Consider the following 11,064-nt stretch of genomic DNA (forward strand, 5'->3'; position numbering starts at 1 on the left):
GAATGTATATCATCTTAAACAAAGAAATCAGGGGATGAGGTGTATAAGGATTACTTCGAGTAATCGGACCACTAAAACTCAACTATATCAACAGAACTTATAGATGGAAACAACACTTCAGCAGCTAGCAACAATGTAAATGACTTTGAGGTAACTCAAACAGTAGCACCAAAGGACAAAGATGAGTAATACGATGAGAAGTTGGAGTATTTTCAGCAACACTAGGTTTCCATGTTGTTTGTGCTATTTGTCCATGGCCACTATCAGCGCCGGGAAACTGAAAAATATTAGCACATTAGTTAACAATACTCTTGTACGATTAAATTTCATTAGAAATAATGTCTAAAACTTATGGAAATGAGTTACATGTCCACTTGAGGTGCCATTGATATTTTGAGGGATGGATTCATTAGGAGCATGTTTGCGCATAAATTGTCACATTTGGAGTAATTCTAATTGCATATTATCTTGATTTTCTTTAATCATATTCATTTCATCATTTTGTTTCGCCTTCAATTCTGTTATCTCCTGTTCTAACCTCTGTACAATTTCATTAGATGAATCCTCTTCATCAATGTTCTCTAAGAAAGATCTACTACCCCATAAAACAGAAGGAGTTGGACCAAGTCCTCTAAACCACGAACATACCCACTTCTTTCATTTCCTAATACCTGGGAATACACATCGCCATTCCAAGCAACACGGTGAGGAGGTTGGTCAGTAGATCCCTCACTATTGCTCTTCTTCTCATTAATCATGTCCTGACCAAAGAAAACATATTAGATCCAATTTGGAATTCATTTGTTCACTTTTTATATTTTTTCCTTTATGTTTTCCAATGTAGAAAATAAAAGAAAGAATAAATCTTACAATTGCTTTGGCCGAATCATCATCCAACGGTCTACCATCCACACGTTGTTTATGAGTTAATAAGAATATTTATGCTCGTGTAGGCTCTCTACCATTTGCAGTCTAATACAATAAAATTGATGTCATCTATTCTTAACAAGAAGAGTTAAATTATTATAATTTTTAATTTCAACAGGTTTTCCTGCTCATTCATCAAGGTCGCAATACTTTTGGATCCTCCTGTGTGAGGCATCTTTTGCTTGGTCCTATTATATCTATTTTCTTGGGTACGTCTCTGTCATTGAAAAATTAAAACAATATCTTATGATTTATAAATAAAAATTGAGCAAAACAAAACTCTAAACACTATGAAAATTAGCAACTAGGAGAATGCTGTAAATATTTGTTGATACCTTAGCTTTGTCGAAAAACCAATAAGATACAATTTGTACGATAGATATGTAGCAAAAAGGACAATTTGCTAAATTTCTTACATCCAGGATATAGTTCTTCATTTGCCTCCTTCATGAGCTGTTCAAATTTATCAATCTTTTGATGGGATTGATTTCCAGATGTATGAGTAGCATTTTCCTGTAGGTTTGGCTCCATATCGACCCTTTCATTGACATCAATATCGATAGATTGTGTACAACCACCAAAGGCATCATGTATCATTCCTCTTATATCATCACCTCCTAAAGTTGATTGACTGCAATTAGTTACTTGAGTATTGTTTGATCTATTTAGAGACTTTCTGTGACAAAACCAAGTATCATATGATGGCAAAATACCATTAACCACAAGATGATCATAAGTTGTATCCCGATTTACTTGATGAAAAAACACACATTCTGTACAGGGACATGCAATTTTATCTCCATCTTTTTTTTCAGAAAAAGCATGATTTATAAAATCTTTGACTCCATTCAAGTATTCTTTACTAACTCTGTCACAATACATCCACTTTTTATTTCTAAAATTATCCATAAAGTTGAAGATATTCTTTCTTCAACAATTACTGTAAGAACTAAAGATACGTCAGTAAAAAATGGTGGAATTTATTAATATTTAATTGCATAACTCACAAGATGTCATTTTAACAATTAAAATTATCAAACAGAAAATCGATACTAATTATATTCATGGAGGAAACTTGTCTATAATAATCTTGGATGTCCTAATTGGCTTATACGCCGAGGTTAGCAATACACTTAAGGATTACGTAGACGACTCAAATGGGGTGCACTAACTGACCAGATTATGTGTTATGTAGCACGAATCAGTTGAGAACCTTTTCTTTAAGTCTCAATTTTATAGTATCATTTGGTCTTTAATTTTCTAAAATGCCTAAGGGTTTCCCAAATGTCTATGGGCTGGTCTGATAAGATTAGTTGGGCGTTACAAAATGCTAGAAGAAGTTCTAGTTAAGCGCTAATCTCAATTATATTACTAATAGATTGTGTCTACCATTTATTGTTAGAGAGGAACCATCAAGTTAAAGCATGTAAAGTAAAGACTATTTTAAGAAGGATTGATCAAAATATTCATGTTCGAGAAGAAATTGCATAACCTACATGCAGTTTTGTAAGAGCTCCTACTTTCAGATTTAAGCATTTAATAGTTTAAGTATTTCGAGATTCTGATTGTAATACACTTAAGGCTTACGTAGATGGCTAAAGTGGGGTGTACAAACTGACCTGATTGTATGTTATGTAGCAGTAACCTGAGAAAATTGAGCACCTTTTCTGAAAGTTACAATTTACTTCTATCATTTGGTCTCAACTTCTATGATGCCTAAGGGTATACCAAACTGACCTGATTGTATGTTATGTAGCAGTAACCTGAGAAAATTGAGCACCTTTTCTGAAAGTTACAATTTACTTCTATCATTTGGTCTCAACTTCTATGATGCCTAAGGGTATACCAAACTGACCTGATTGTATGTTATGTAGCAGTAACCTGAGAAAATTGAGCACCTTTTCTAAAAGTTACAATTTACTTCTATCATTTGGTCTTAATTTCTATGATGGCTAAGGGTATACCAAACGTCTATGGGATGGTCTGCTGAAGTTAGTTATGCTATAAAAAAATTCTTTAAGAAGTTCTAGTTAAGTTGAAATCTTAATCATCATACCAGCAGATTGTATCTACCATTTATAGTTAGAATGAAACCATTAAGGTGCAACTTGCATAGTTAAGAATATTCTAAGAAAGGTTGTTCAAGATATTCATATACAAGGAGAAATTACAGAAACTACATATGATTTTGTAGCTCCTACTTACAAATTTAAGCTTCTGACTGTTCAAGTATTCAAAGCTTCTTATTACAATACACTTAAGGCTTACGTAGACAACTGAAATGGGGAGTACAAAGTGACCTGATGGTGTGTTATGTAGAATGAACTTGAGATTATTAAGAACCTTTTCATTAAGTGTTGATTTACTGCTATTGTTTGTTCTCAAGTTCCAAGATACCTAAGCGTGTGTTGAATATCTATAGGCTCATCTTTTGAGGTTAGTTGGGCTATACAAAATGCTATAAGTAGTTCTTGTTACGCTGCAATCTTCATGATATTACAAGCAGTGATACAACTGTACAAAAATAAAGCAGTGAAATGGAGACAGAATATCTATGGGTTGATCTTTAAGAGATGAAGCAGTCGCTTTAAATAATACTGCACAAGAGAAAAACTAAAACAGTTTAATAGTGGCAGAATTTTGTTGCATGTGTAGTCTCATCAAGATTGAAGGATTGCATCTTCAACAAGTGATTATAAAATGTTGGAAGATGAAAAGAAATGCAAATTTCAAAACAGCATATAGGGCTATACCTGCAGTTATCTTGTGGGAATTATGGAAGATGAGGAACTTAAGAAGACATGACAAAGATATCACTTAGGCAGAATGATCCAGCAAGTTCAAACCACCATTCAATATGTGATCAAAGTGAAGTACACATGGCTATATGACAGTCCAAAGGATTGGAATAGTTTTTGTAATATTTCTAGAAAGCTACAAATCTAAAGTTTTCTACCATGAAATCAAATAGGAGGCACCTACTGCAGGGAGGATAAAATGTAATACCGATGGAGCTAGTAGGGGAAATCTGGGTGAAAGCTTTTATGGGTTCTGCATTAGAGACTGCCATGGAGATTTAATGTAAGCTGAAGCCCAGCCACTTGGTTTTACAACCAATATGGTGGCTGAACAACATCAATTTTCAAGCGATGCTTTGTTGCAGACAGAGAAAGTGGAACAACATTATTTTAGGCACTGATACTTTAAGTCTAACTAAGATGTTGAAGGAAATTTGGGATTGCCCCGGGAAATTAGCAGAGATGACAGAGGAGATAAAACAAGAAATGAAACACACATGAGCTACTATTCAACATGTTTTCAGAGAAGCTAATGCGGTAGCAGATCTACTGGCTAATATAGCACTAACACAACAAGTAGCAGTTCAGAAAAATTATACACTGCAGATTGAAAAAACAATTGTAGCAAGTAAGCTCACAGTAGAGAAACATAGAAAAGAATAAGAGAAGAAGAGAAGAAGAAGAATGTTACATATGTAATAAATTTCGTCTCATATTTACTTTATGACGACTACTAAAAGTTTTTAGCAATGAACATTGTGTTTTTCAAATTATCAATTGCGCAAATCATACAGTTGGAAAATAGTACTATATCACAGACTAAGTAATGAAGTTTCATCGATTCGCCTTGGTTTCTAGTTCTTCAACAGGGAAACAAGGAGAAGTTCTTAGTTTCTAAACTTAGAGAAACAATCTTAATAATCAAACATTCTTTTTCAATTAACTCCAAAAATCGAGAAGAAATCCAGTTCCAATTTAATAACATCCTCAACTGGAACATACACATCAACAGACTACAAAACTTTTTAAATAGTTTGATGTTTTGTTTGAGATTCAAACAAATAGTAACGAGAATTGAATACATTAACAAACACCATAGCAAACAGATCAATCAATTGCCCAACAAATTAATGGTAGACAGATATCACACAACACACGTTCTAAACACAAAAAAAATTACGTTTACAAAATCAGAAACCTACGAAGTAGAACGTTTATCCGATGAAGACACCAAAGTGTAGGATACGATCAATTCTGTCAAAACCTACAGAAAAACGAAATACATAACAGAATTGAGAAACCTTCAAACTTTACATGAATCCCGAAATCAATTCTTATTCTTCAAAAAAACGAAATACAAAATAGAATTGAGAAACCTACAAACATTACATGAATCCCGAAATCAATTCTTATTCAATTTGTTAACAAAACTTGACCCAAATATTCTAACAACTACTATGTGATAGGATTTCGTTTCAACAAGAACATGATATTGTACCATTAATTTTTGGATTAATTGCTTAGAATGATGTATATGAAGAATCTGAAACTGCGAATTTCTATCAAATTAAAACTTGGATTACCTTTGAAGATGGAGAATAGGGCAAAGCTAGTGAAACGCTACCGTGAATAGGGCAGAGTTGCAGATCGATATATTGGGTAGTCGACTGAAGCGGGAATAGGGTTTTTCTTCTAAGTTTTTAATTTTAAAGTTTATTATTAATAATTGGAGGGAATAGTTAATTTGTACTAGAAAATTTTGGAGGGAAAAAAAGTGTGAAAATTGAGTTCTATTAATGACTTTTACTAGCAAATAAATTTTATTTGTCACTAAAAATATATCTTTTAGTGGCTATAGTTCATTAGTCACTAATATCTCAGCTAAAATAATTAATTAGTGACAAATAATTAATTGCCGTTAAATAATTGCCATAAACTGATTGAAACTGGTAGAATTGAAAGTCAATAGATAGTTTTGTGCAAAAAAGGTGACTAATGATAACCGTAAGGTGATGAAAAAGTCCTCATTGAAAGAATGAGCCCCGCATAAAAAAAATGAAGCAAAAAGAAAACGTAATAAAGATTTTTGGGGCATTGGTGAAATGATGTGAGTACTTGTGACAGGATTGTTAAGGAGAGGGCTGAAAATAAAGAGAAGGAAATTTAGTGCTGATGGAGTCTAAAACGTACACAGTGCTTAGGAAAGTGTAAGTCAGTATAATATAGTCTCTTTACCTGTTCCCTAGCCTACATTACAACACGTGAAATTCCTATTCGATTATTTATAAAGCATGCTTAATTAGAGGAGATATACATAATGGTCAGGCCTATGGTTCTACATGCATACATGTGATTTTTCTTTGTGAGTGTGAGATTTGATTCCTTATGCGAAGTCCATACTTCATACGAAATCTTGTAAGTGAGTTTGTGGACTACTTTCTTTGTGTGAGGGGCACTTGTTTGATGAAGGATAGGTGACATCTGATTGCTGGCATGAAGTTTTAATGTTTGAGTTGTGAAAAGTTGTTGAGTCAATACTAGAAGTCATATGGTGTCTAGATGACGGTCAAGGCAAAGTGTGAACGAAAACATGCTTATTGTGGCTTAATAAAAAGATTCCTGAAAGTAATTAGCTGAAGCACAAATGCAATTGGTGGTGATTCTAGGTCTAGGGTGTATGTATGTAAATTTTTCTAGAATAAACAAAGCTCTAAGTGTGGGGTGGTGATCTTGGGCATATTTATATGCCTAGGAGCCATATAACACGCATGCCTTAGCCGAGTTTAGGGACAAATTCTTTTGTTATTGATAGTGTTTAAGTCATGTTATTGCATTATGATTAACCAAAATGATTAGTACTTGAAGGTTTGAAAACAAGATAAAAAAAGGGCACAAAAGTGGCAGTACGTGAAGTGAAGATTGGGTCGAAGCGCGAAAGCACAATCGATAAAGTGTCAAAGGAGAAGATGAAGTCAAAGTGAGAAAATCCACTGATTTTGTATCCTCTCCGTGTTACGGAGAGGGAATTAATTTATTTTCTTCACAGATGATGCAAGGCATGCAGAGGACTGCATATCCTCTCCACGTCGTAGAGAGGATGAGTGCAGTAAAAGTTGAATTAACAAGGCACACGTCGTGAACCCGAGTCTAAATTTTTTACAGACTTTTCCCAAAGTATAAATAGACCGGGTTTATATTATTTTTCTGGCTTTTGGAGAATGACAACATGGAGAACTATTTCTTCAATATTAGGGTTCATTCTTACGCTTTACTTTTATCGAATTCTCTTATGTTTCTTGAATACTTGAAGATTGAGAATCACATTATGAGTAGCGAAATTCTCTTGTTCTAAGGCTATGGCTAGAAGATGATTGCATATTATTGAATTTGATGGATTGATATTGGTTATAATATGAATTACTCTTTTGTACTTAATTTAGTATTTCGTGACTGACCACCATTGAAATAAATTCATAGTCAGAATTGAACTCAAGAGAGGAATATGAGGATAGAACTGTCACGCCCCGAGTCTACACCCTGGACGTGGCCAACACTGGAGAACCATCGATGGTCCCCAAGCGAATCCTTGGCCTGGCTAACTACTTAGTGGAAGACTTACTCAAGAAAAATCAAAACTCCAAATACCAACTTAACTCATATAGTCTCAAAACAACTTAACTCAACAAATGTTTGAAAGTACTTAAATAAACACAAGTAATTAACTCAAAGTCATAAAGGAACATCAACAAGGGAAAACAGAGAAAGACTCCCCAACTACTATTGTCTATGAAACCTCTATATAATACAATGGATTTAGGGACAAGACCCCCCCGACAACCTAACAAGAACAAAACAATAATGTGAAGCCCTCTGAAAAGCAAGAAGGCTCACCAAAGCTAGATGGAATGCAATGGGATCAACGAAGCACCTGTTGATGACCCTGAACACCTGTATCTGCATCATAAATAAGATGCAATACATCAGTACATTGAATGTACGAGCATGTAAAGGAAAAAACTGAAACATAAGCAACTAAACTGATACTCTGGGAAGACATACTCACCTTTTTTCAACTAAAATGTGAAAGCAACAATAAGAGATGCAATATATAAAGCTTTTAAAATAGTAGATATCAACTCAATATGTATAAAAATACAATAATAAACTCTTTATTCTTATTTGGGAGATTCTCTAATCGATAACAATAACTCTGAGCTACGTGATGATACAACGTCTCGTCCATGCTGGTAGAACTGTCCTATACCTTGCTGGGTATAGAACTCCTCAACTAAGTTTATCCATTAAGCTATGCTTAAAAGAAATAAGGGATCATCTAAAAAGTATGACCTTTTACCCATGTTGGCATACATGATTTATGAGGATTTTGAGTTGTCTGAAATCATCCCCATATCGGTGCTCAATACCACTCCCAAGAATATATAACTCATGATCATATGTTTAAAACATAACTCTTTCTCAATTTGAGATAATTGCTCAAAAGATCCTCTTAAAAGAGGTGATGATCAAGACTCCTCATAAACTCATTTAGAAATAATGTTTCTCTCATTTTAAATGTAAAAGTATTACACTTGGGAATACTTAGTTCCCTCTTATACTCTTTTGAAAAATAAAAGTCAACTCTCCTCATTCTCATTTACTCAAGTCTTAAATCAATTTATACATAATTGCAAAAGACTTATCAAAATGACTCAAAAGGACTTTCTTGGACTTTCCTCTTAACTTTACCTTGATTTGAAATGATAATTTAAGAGCTATGATTAGGATAAATATATATAGAGTGAAGACACGATTTGAAGAAACACATACGGGATGAAGAACAGAGAAGAAAGGGGCCTGAAGCCCCTGACATATAAGTGGTGCGCCGCTCCAGCCCCAAAAGTGTTGGGGCTACTTTGGGGCGCACTGCAGGCGTATGGCGCCATCCCCCTGACGCTATAGGGGTGCGTTGCCCCAGCCTCAAGCCCAAAAAATATGATGAATTTTCTTCTCAAATTTTAGGTCGTAACTCATCTAGAATTGATTGGTTTCTTCCAAAATCCCTTTGATTCATAAACCCAACACAGACAATCAAACACCCACTCAAATTTTATCAAGAAATACCACTCATTCACAAAATCTTTACCTCAAGGACTCAAAAACCTCCATAGTTAAAGAATGGATTTAAAACTCAAGAACTTCTCAAGAATCTCAATCTAAACAATCTCATGGACAAATTCATGAATGAAATTACATGATTGGTGTGAGGGAGAACAAGCTCAACATTAGGAAAGATTACATACCTCAAAGAACACTTATTCTTTGCCAAATTCTCAAGTTCTTGAAAGAATGCTTGAAACCCTTCTCCTTTCTCCTCTTGAAATTGCTCTAAAATCCCTAAACGCTTTTGGAATGTCTATACTGACTTAGCATCTGATTAGACCCTTAACTTGGGTGGGTACAATGTGGGTAGGCCTTTAGGGGTAAGGAAAATACCAAAATACCAACTCCTTAAAAGAATAGAAAGCCTTAACTAGAGAGGCTCCACTCAAACAAGCATAACTTCTTACTCCTAGCTCAAAATTTAGCAAACTTGGCAGTGTTGGAAAGAGGACTCAAAGACATTTGATTTAATACTTCATGGGCCACCTAACTCTTTATGTACTGAAAGTCATGGTTGTTTGAAGTTGACCTAAAACTAAAAACTGAATTTTAACTTGTACGAATCTCTAGTTGGATTTTCGAAGTACTAGATGTTAGAAGAACGTGGGACAAAATGAGCATGATCTTCTCTAGAATTAAGGTTGATTTGTTTCTAGGATAGGTATATACCTAGAGACCTTGCTTGGTTAATAGACAGGATGAAAACGTAATGCTAGGTAATTGGTTCAGTCTATCCCCGCTCAGCGATGTAGTTAGACTCCCAATTAAAGTAAGTGATTAAAGGTCAAGAGATCATGATCATATATTTAACCCTGTAAATCATTGATTTGATAACCAATTGACATGCATTAGAAGATATAATATGCATGAATCGAAAGCGGGTTATTGCCCTGGAATTACCCAAGTGATTGTCTGTACTCCAATTTGAAATTGAATCATATTAGTTTGCTTAGTTACTTTAAATAATTTATCACTTAGAATAATGCCTCACTTTTCTGGAAACACTTGCTTTAGGTTATAGTGATTGGAAGAATAAAATATAATGTAATCTTAAGTCTATGTGAGTATGACATCCGACACTTAAAAAGGGCTACTTTATTACTTACATGTCTACGTACACTTGTGTGTGCAATAAGAAGCAACAATACACATTGGTTGATTTGATATGATTTTGTGATTTTCTTTGAGTACATCTGAGATTTTACTTGATTACAATTTATGGGCCTGAGACCTTGAGCTAGTTGGATTCTGGACTTTCACGTTAGTATGACTATAATGTGATGAGTGTCTATCCATTTTCTTTTGTGGTGTGATTGAATTGAGAATGGACTTACTATATTTTGGAATGCATTCATGTATAGAAAGGTATAATTGAGACACTTTAACAATTTATTATCATTTTGGGCTCTATTGGAGCGTGTCACTAATTTTTATTTTTTAAAAATTAAGATTTTGAAAGGAAATGTATCATTTTCTGAGGCATTTATTCAAGAGAGGTACTTATTTTAACTCATCGGTCTACTTTAATGATAAGCTCAAGGAAACACTCTGGGGCGGCCTGAGAAACTATTCTAGGTTATATTTATTGCATTACATTAGTTGTCAAGTTCGAAAGATAATTTGGGGCGGCTCGAGGAACTTTGTCGGACTTCTATTTTTATGCATTGTCCACATGGATTACATCATCATGTTATCTATTTGATCACGATTGTGTTTTATTAGTTGTCATGTGTTGTTGTTATTATCTTCACTATCGTGGTTGGTATATCTCCCATTAGCTGCTAAGATGTAGTGTTATTACTATTGTCCCTCTTTGTTTATATAGTTTATGTTCGAACTCGATCGGCATATGATGCCTACTTAGTACTCCATATTTGGTACTCATACTACACTTTTGTTGTGATGCATCTCATAGTAGAAGCCACCCTCGCCAAGTTCGAATTTCCAATTGTTGTTGTTGATTTGGATTGTAGTGAGGTTTTGATTTTCGGAGATTGTTGTTTTATTCCTTTCGTATTGTCTATGTATTTTGTTTTGATTAGAAAAATTTGATGTATATAGTCCTTTTTGTACTTAGATACTTTTGTGTCGGTGACACCATGTTCAGGGTTGGCTCTTGTATATAGTGTGTCTCTCTTGGTCACTTTCAGACTTTTTTTGTTGTATATTTTGTATTATT

General features: G+C 34.2%; 1 long non-coding RNA gene across 2 annotated transcripts in view; it reads right to left on the reverse strand.

The window, feature by feature from the left end:
* Positions 1-5,408, reverse strand: part of LOC102592542 (uncharacterized) — an 8,040-nt gene extending 2,632 nt beyond the window's left edge. Inside the window, exons 1-6 of one of the 2 annotated variants that reach the window (XR_367057.2) lie at positions 5,309-5,408; positions 4,928-4,989; positions 1,344-1,544; positions 871-1,144; positions 672-761; positions 193-277 (exon numbers count right to left, since the gene is read on the reverse strand). This is a non-coding gene — a long non-coding RNA (uncharacterized lncRNA). Of the gene's footprint in view, positions 1-192; positions 278-671; positions 762-870; positions 1,545-4,927; positions 4,990-5,308 lie in introns of both variants that reach the window. The other variant, XR_001473122.1, reaches the window with a different exon arrangement.
* Between the last annotated feature and the right edge of the window lie 5,656 nt (positions 5,409-11,064).

This window comes from Solanum tuberosum, unplaced genomic scaffold (assembly GCF_000226075.1).
Source record: "Solanum tuberosum cultivar DM 1-3 516 R44 unplaced genomic scaffold, SolTub_3.0 scf00055, whole genome shotgun sequence".
Classification (NCBI taxonomy): domain Eukaryota; kingdom Viridiplantae; phylum Streptophyta; class Magnoliopsida; order Solanales; family Solanaceae; genus Solanum; species Solanum tuberosum.